Consider the following 9,581-nt stretch of genomic DNA (forward strand, 5'->3'; position numbering starts at 1 on the left):
CGTTACGTTAAGTTAATTACCTACGTAACGTTTTTTAAGTTTTTAGTTTAGTTNGTAATAGTATTAAATAATAATATATATATATATAATAATATATATATATATATATATATATATATATATATATATATATATACATATATTTATATACATATATATATATATATATATATATATAAATAAATCTCTTTGATTGAAAGATGTACATGTTTAGATGTTTTCGTCACAATTGGTATATAATCATTCCCGTCAAGACAGGAGTAAAAGTTTGGAATTTACATTAACATTGCGTGCACGAAAGTAGAAATTCATCCACATTCAACTCTCCTTTTTTGCTTGATTTTACCTTCTTGGTTAAATCTAATTTTTCTTTTTAAATAAATATTATCCTTCTTAAACTTTTTTTATCTCTTTTATTTCTCATTGTCTTAAAATGTTGTTTTAAAATTAAAATTCAATTTCTACGCATGCATCTTGTAATATATTGATATCTTTGCAAATTATGATAAAGTATCACATGTTCTATTTTTGAGTTGCCGTGAATATTAATGAACATTAAAAGGTTTTCAAAGAAATGAAAAGAAACTGAATGTTAAAACTCCGAAAATCGAGAATGATTAATCTTAAAAAAATCTTCTTCTAATTAAAAATAAATTATGCTGCATAAGAACTGTCTATATGTTTTCCGTAGAAAAAAAACACTACAAATTTAATTTATGATTCTTTTATGCGAATTTAATCCACAAATATAGTTTTCAAGAAAAACAAATTAAATGATACGGCAACACAAAAAATGCATGTCACGAAAATAGCACGTAATTAAATAGAATTCGACTTGTTTTTTTTCGTATCGTATTTCTTTGATCAGATTGATTCAAGTTTTTATACATATTCAAAAATTACTTTAATGCATCTTGATATAATCGCAATAAATTGATTTCTAAAATTGATCCATTTTAGAATCAAAATGGCACTAGAACTTTCCTTTTTCATTCGTAGATAATTCCTATATTTTCCAATGCAGTACATTTTTCATTTAAATATTTTTTAATTTATTCACAATTACTTTTTTCATCATTTTTATAAAATATTACTATTAATAATTTTTAATATTTTTTTAGAGGTTTTCTATTTTTTCATATTTTTGAACGTTACACTTTACTTTTAAATACTTTTAAATATTAAATAGAAATTTTCAATAAGATCTCATTTAGAGTTTTTATTTCCCGAAAGGTGTAAAAATATACTTACGTCATTTAGAAACTAACAAATTATGTTTTCTATGTTTACAGATTACAATCTTCTTGATGGAATAATTCATGTAAGATTTCGTGATTGGAGATATAATTGCTAACGAAAATTTCAGATAGTGTATTCATTATTTATATATATATATATATATATCTTTATATATATATATATCTTTTTAAGATGTTTTCAGAGTTTATATAAAATCAGATTTTCTTCATCGGAGTTTTTTTAATTTAAACATTATGAGAACTAGTTTTTATAATATTGCGAAAGGTCGCATATCGATCAATCAGATCACGCCGTATCGACTCACTCGTACCATCCGTTTACATTTCCAATGGCTGTTACGATTTGTCACGTAAGAAAGTTGCACGGGTTTTGCAACGCATTTCGCCATTTCTCGCGATAGTGGACGGGTTATTTCGTCATATAGGAAAGTCTTAAGAGATCGGAAGGAAGGAATTAAAAAAAAAGTTGAAATGTGAAAAATAAAAGTAATAATAATAATAATGTTTGTTTACTATTATGTAACATTAATTAGCTAGATACAAAGGGATTAAAATGAAATAAATAACATGAAGTGAAAAAATTATCATAATTTTGTGATATTTAGAGTCAGATCGAAGGATAATTGATGGAAAAATGTAAAGTTGGAATTTAACAATGTGCCATTTTTAAAATTTTATCTATATTTTTGTATAAATAATTATTTTAAAGCTTCTATTATTAGTAGGAAAATATAAGTAATCGAAATTATTTTTTGTTTACGTATAAAAACAAATTTTCTTCTGCTTCATAATTTCATATCGCTGAATAATATATGACGGTCTAAGGGAGTGATTGCGATAATGACGATTATTGAGATATAAATCAAATCTATTCATCGGGAATAAATAAAAAAAATATTAATAATAATTTTATTAATAAAAAATAAAATTATCTTGCTTTCATCTTGACAACTCCATATAAGGTTAAATCAATGAGATTATTCTTATGTCCTCCTCGATGTCATATAATTTTTATTTACAATTTTTTTTAATCCTATGTTTCGTACTCTCGAAAATATATTAGTCATTTAAAAATATAAAAATGAAATCTTCTGTATATCTGTAATATGTAAGGATATAGTATAAGAACATGTTCAAATTTTTTTTATTTAAAAAAATTTTGTAGAACATTTAATGTGATTGAACTTTATTTACATCCTGTGGTACATCATATGGTACATATTGTTATATGCGTCTGTCCAGCGGTCGTCTGGCGCTTGTGTAAACAATTTCCTTCTTGTCGCACACTGTCCGCCTCAAGCTAGACGACGAGATGATCCAACAAGCATGGTCCTTCAATGTGATTCTTTGATAGTTTTTCCAGTTTTTTTCTAATAATTCGATACGAACATTGGAACGATTACATGTTGTGTATAATGAAGCAGGTGAAATTTTTCTTTTCAATTCTCTTGATATATGTAGATAATCAAATTGAACACAATTTTTCTATTATATATATTGTATCATCAACTTTATACTTTTTCAATACTTTTTCAATATTTTACTTAATAATATCCATATGAAAAATATTTATAAGATGGCCACGAGTTAGTTTCATGGTTTATAATATATTATATTTGTTACTGACAAATAGCAGAGTCAAAACTAAAGACACAGAAGTGTGTCTTTAGTGTGTTATTTAAGAAGTAACACATAAGCTGAGAAAAATAACATGTTTGATTTGTACATTATATGACTTAAGTAATTGATTGATTTGATTGTTTTAATATTTTTTGACTGTGAAAAATCTGCTTATTTAATTAAAAATTTTATTTTATTATGTGAACATTTATATATGTTTTTCATATTCTTTATCTTAATATTATGTCATTCTAAATTGACGGTCAATGGAAGTACTCTCTTGAGAATATCCTTTAGAACGAGAATCGATGTTTCGTGTTGAGACCAAGGACGATTTCGATCCAAGGCAGACATGCATGTTAATGCAGGACACTTTCAACGACGATGACGACGACAACGATGGCCAACGGAACTTTCTCGCTCCGTTTAATCCAGTTTCTCGAATAAAATCGCGTTGCCATCGAGTGAGGTAATGAGCGTGCGCGAGATTTATAAGCGTGCCCACAATGAATATAGTTACTGTCTATTGAATCTGAATAACAGCCTGTACGGCTTTGCGTGTTTCTCTTGTCAAAGTGACTATTCCAACTTAATTTGTGTCTTGTGATAAAATAGGTGAGAGATTGGAATAAAAATATTAATGGTAATAATGAAATAATATATGACAATGAAATAAATTTCATGACATATGAAAAAAAATATTTTATTGATACTATTATTTTTCAATATATTATAATAAATGTATTGAATAATAACATAATGATTATAAACACAGTAAATTTTTGAATTTCAATTTATTATCAAAAGTTCAATTATCATCAGATTTATCATTGTTTAATATCATTCCATCTTCTTATCATTCGAAAAATTTGATTTGAGTTAAAACTAAAAGTGTCGATAATATGTGGCGCATTTACCATATGTGCACTTCATGCATTTCTCAAACGCGTTATCATCACAGGTACTTCCGGTAAAAGCGATTTGATTTCCAGTCGTCCGAGCGAGTTTTCGCGGCGCCGGTGATAACTTTCACGTCCTATATGGATCGTAAATAGTATTATATTTCAAGTTAACGATCAGTTGCTTCGCTTCAGCCGAAGACATTTTCATGACCGCATTTCGTTAACTTGAACTTCTTCCACATTTTCCGCTATAGCATCGATTGGCTTTAATTATTATTATAAATTTTTCTGTATTAATTCTCTTTCATTTTTTTATATTGCATTCCTAGGTTGTGTTTCCAAAATTGATTGTCAGTACTGAAAATCTATAGTGCATGTAATGTAAACTGTAGCATTTTCAGTGTTGGTAGTACATTTGGAATTTACAGCCTTAGTTTAATCGTTTCTGTGTTTTTCGAATATTCTTGGGCTCTAAAAAACTTTACTCTCAACATTACGATTTTACAATGACCCGAAACATTTTTTTTCACTTGTATGTGTCCGAATTTGAGGCAGATTAATTTGAAATTAAAAATTCTCCCCTGAGTCTTCAAAGCACCGGTTAAAGTATGGAAGATTACTTAATTCTCTTAGACTTCATTAGACTTTTTAATTTTTCTATTGTTTTAATTTTTTACTTCAATATTTCTTAAGAAAAAATTCTGAAGAACAAAGAAAACATGAACAAAGAAAACGCGTTTCTTGAAGAGATGAAAGAATACTGCGCGATATCTATTTGAATGAAATGCGAGGCACATTTATTGACGTCGACGGAAAGGAAATGTTTCGAGACAACGAAAAAGGTAAACCCTCTGCCGGATAACGGTAACATTGCGTCATATTCGATGCATTATTGCAGTATACTGATCGGCATTACGTGTGCAACATGCCAAGGATAATACGTGGTGATTAATATTCGGCTCCATTCGGCTTCTCTCCTTTTTTGAGCAAGACTTGTCGTCCTTCCATAGGATTCTCCTTTTCGATCGTCGCATCTCTGTCATATTTCTTCCTATTTTGCGAATTATCTCTCTCGTAGGAATTTGCCGAAGAGATTTTTCTCATAGCAATCGAGTTCCGAGTAGTAGGACGGGACGTTTAATATAATTGAAGTAAAAATGCCATGAAGAGAAACTTAACTTAGTTGGAAATTGATTAAGTTGTTTACCTTGATAATAATTAAAAATTATTCAACGTATTTACGAAACAGCTTTTTTACGACTATCAATTTTTATTTCTAAAATTTATCAAAATATTTTTTTCACAAATGTATGTAACTTTGTATTTTATCATATTTTATTACATGTTTCTCTCTTAATAATTATATCGTATACTTCATCTGATATATTTTTTGAAATACAATGTTTCTTTCTTGCATTTTGTGTGGAATGATATATTAATAAGGATTAATAGGACGATAAATCACCGTAACTTTTATAAAACGAAATATGACCTGTTCTCTCGGCATATTTCGCGGCTTTTTTCTTTGGTAATATAGCGTGAAATTTAATTTCCGAACATTCATCCTTTCCTATTAGCGATTTCGCGCGTCGGTGCGTCGGCAGTTTCTGGCAATACGTTGAGGTAACATCTCCCTGACGACTTGCATAATAGCGTTATTGCGGAGGAGGAGAGGATGGACAATCGTACGCCGTTGGCTTTTGCCGATTTTATCTGTCGGCATCTGCCGCGGTATATCTATCGCGCATGCGAGAGTGAAAGTGAGGCGCTCCTCACTTTCGACGGATCCTCCGCAGCATCCGCGCTGTACCCGCGCGTACCGTCTCCGCAAGATCGCGTGATTCGCGGACGATGACACGTCCAAGAGACGATCTAACGAAACACTTTTTAGGATGATCCTAAAGTGGCGCAAGACTTATCAGAGAAGAAGAGATTGATATGAATTATATTATGAAATAGATAACGCGGAAAAGTTGAAAAGTTGATTTAATTTTATTAAATCAATATTTTAATAATAATTTAAATTGTAATTAGAAAATTAATATGAACTAATTTTTTTTGGTTGGCAAAATTTATATCGAAATAAAGTCTCAATTTTCTTCTGAGATTTTATAATTTATTTTTTAATAAAAAATTTCAGCTAAAGATTTCTAAAGAAATGTATAAAGCAATAGGTTTGATCAGTTGAACTTTATCATTTGCAGACGTGAACTTTAATAAATATATGTGTTGTTCCATGCGGAGACAAACTGGTTAATTTAAATATTTGAATTTTTAGACATTTATAAATTCCGAAAGTATTGCTTTATATATACAAGGAATTTTATACGAAATTGATCTTGCATTTTAAAATCGCGTAATTTCTCCTTTTGTAAATAATATAAATATGACTAATGGAATAGTTATATCAATTTATAAATTTATGTTTTTAGAACGAAAGATTTGCATGCGTAAAAAGTAATGCGATAATAAAATTTATTATTAAGAATTATAAATATTATAAATCTTCATTATATAAATAAAACATACTTGAAAGATTATATTAAATATTTTAAATTCTTGATTACGTATAAATTTCAATATTTAACTTTTGAGCATTCCAAATATTTTTCTAAGAATAAAATAAAGTTACTTCCGTTGATTCAGGAAAAACTTTATTTGCGTTTATACGCATTTTTCGATACTTGAAGAAGATTCTTACAATCTCTGGAAGAACTTTTATAATTGCTTATACTTGTTAAATTACGAAAAATTAATCGAATCTTTTCGCAATGATGCGATTATGCGATGCATTAAGCCGACATCTAAAAAGAGCTCGTCGGATGGATCGCGGAGGAATCGCCAACGAGGCGGCGTGGGAGGCGAAAAAAAGCACAGGTGGAGGAGAGTGCCGCAAGAGGTTGTTGACACCTTCCTCGCACATAGACACCTTCCTGCAGGCGTTTTGTCCCTCAGAGTTTTGTCGCGGTACGTGCGTGATGTATCGCGAATGCCAATCAGTCGGCTGACCGGCTGCTCCTCCTTACACGCGCGCGACTTGCATTCCCTATTTCGCATTTCCTTCGCGATTCGCGACGGGCATAAGGAGATCGGGCCGAGAGATTGCCCAGATAAAATTTCAATGAAAAGTGTCTGCCGTGCCGTGCTGCTCGGCTCTGTGAAGTTAGCTCGATACCTTATTAACATAAAAAGAAATAATGACAGTTCTAGTACTTAGAGGCCGAAACTATCGCTAAAACTTAAGAAGTAGTAATGTTTATCGTTTTCTTACACTTTGAAGTGTCATATAGATTTGTGAATTAGCGCGTCATACTTTAGATTTTTTTTTAAAATAAGTGGAACTTTTTTTTATAAAGTACTTTGTGTAGAATTACGAAAGTTCTAGAACTGTCATTATTTTTTTTATTTTATAGAGAATGTCTTGCTAACTTTACAAATATTTATGGTCCGCTTTTTAAGGAGCCTTTATTCAAATATAAAAAATGAGCCAATTATAAGAGTAACCTGGAATTGATTTCTAAATTAAAATTTTACGAGTTAAATTTTTATGAGAAAAATATACTCTCTAAATTCTTTGGAGTTGAATCTCATTCTAGAAAATGAAAATTGATCTAATCTTGAAAAAGAAAGGTACAGTTTTCAATCTTTAAGAGTAATATTTCCTTCTTTAGAGATTCACTCTTAAAAGTTTTAGAGAGAATTGTTGAGATTAATTATTATGTTTAATATAAATGATTAATTTCTTTCTTTTTTTCAACGGCCAGAAATTTTATGGAGTACATTAACTTCACTAAAGAAAGTACGATATACGATTTCGAATTCAGCCAGATGTTCGTGTTCTTCTGTCGATCCGCCGTTTCTCTTTCGCATGGATTCATGATTCTTTTATTCTGTGACGTGCTCTTGAGAACACTTTTCCCTTTTCCTCGATGCGTTACGACGCGACGTTTTACGCGCGTCACGCGCGACTTTTAAATGCTACCCAGTTTTTGGAGTCAGACTTCGATTATATTTAATTTTACGCGTCTTTTCTGTACTGACAGCAGACAAGCAAGTAGTCTACCTTGCGCCAAAAATTGGTCATCATTTATCGTATGAATAAATCAAAAGCAAAGATTATAGAGCTCACAATCAGCTAAATGATTTCACATAATCTGGCGAAATATGATGCTTGCAGAACTAATTAATGGAATTTTGTAATTATAATTGAAGAAATGTGAGCGGGTGCATTGTCAAACAAAGGAATCAAAAGTTGATTATTTTACGACCGAAATAAAGATACTAATGAAAGCATCCGTCTGAAATTTTAGCAGCAGCCCTGTGAAGAATCAAATTTGTCTAAAATTATAGCAGTTTGATATTTGTGACGTCATTTCTATATCAGATCGAGAACTATTCGAGCTACTCTCGTATGTATATATAATATAAAAAGCATTAAAAGCATCGATTTTAAATGCAGCTTTAGCATGATTTTTCTCCAAAGAAAACATTGGAACATTATATGTTTTGTAACTTTATTATATAATAACTTTAAAAGATATAAGATAATAACTTTTTTCCTCTTTTAAAGCTATTATATTTTTACTCATTAATTACGAAAATTTAAGAAAAAAATTCATTCCAAATTTCTTAGACACACTTTGATTAAAGTGAAGTTTAATTAAAATAAGCTGTGAAATATCGAGAATGTACATAGTATATATGTGTACATCGTGTTTCTCACGTATCACAGCACCGTTAGATCTCGTGCGCGAACAATGTCTTCTAAATAGAAAGGAGGATGTCTCGTACATGGATGCATCAGCTGGTTGATCATGCAATCTCCCTCGTTGCATTCAGAACGGAACCGAGATATCGTTCGTTGTGTTTTTGGAATTACGCCTCTTCGCCTCCTTTCGCTCCCGTTTTTCAAGTATCTTCGTGAGGATATAATCGTTGAATTTCGCTTCTCAGCAGAATTTAATTTCTGTAATCTCTAATCTTTCTCTTTCAATTATAATTTGTTTGTTTCATGGAAACCTAATTATTATATTGAGAAATAAAATATGTGTGTAACGAATTGTATTATGGAATAAAATTGGTACACGTACATTATTTATGTAAAACTTTTTTCTAGAATTTATCCCTTTATTCGCACACAACATCGACTCATTAACTTGTATTACGTATAACTCATTAAACTTGTATTTCGTTCTATATCTTACGTATATAATTGTGTTAAGTAATTAAAGTTCTAATTACGATCAAAGAATAGAATTTCATTTTCTTGATACGCGAAAAATAGCAAAATATTTTGACGTTATCATTATGAATAATACAAGTAATAGTCCAAAATCTAGACTTATGATCGTTTTAATGCAAGTCCTCGTCGAGGCGTGCGTCTAGTTTATGCTTGAATGACCGTAAAAGTAACTTCGTTGGCGGACACGTCATCGCCTTAGGATGTGCAGTGCGATGGCACTTAGCGGATCCGTAACGGCATGTCCGTTTTACGTCGCCCACGTTGCAGTTGCGGCGCGGAAAAAAGCCGCCGTTGCCGCCGGGAGAGGAGATGCGAGCGGGAATGCGGCATCGAAGCCCAAGGAGAACTACTTTTCGCTACACCCTACATATTCCGTAGCTATCTCCTCGATTCGCGATCCAAACTGTAGCCAGCCGGCCGGCCGGCCGGCAATAATATTAGTCGCTTATAGTTGTTTCCACAGTAGACACGAAATTGTGATATCTTGTTTCTTATCGGGAATTCCATTATCATTCTAGCTCCATTTATAATAATATCGACGGTTTTTAATTTGCTATT

Source organism: Atta cephalotes (assembly GCF_000143395.1).
Source record: "Atta cephalotes unplaced genomic scaffold scaffold00019, whole genome shotgun sequence".
NCBI lineage: Eukaryota > Metazoa > Arthropoda > Insecta > Hymenoptera > Formicidae > Atta > Atta cephalotes.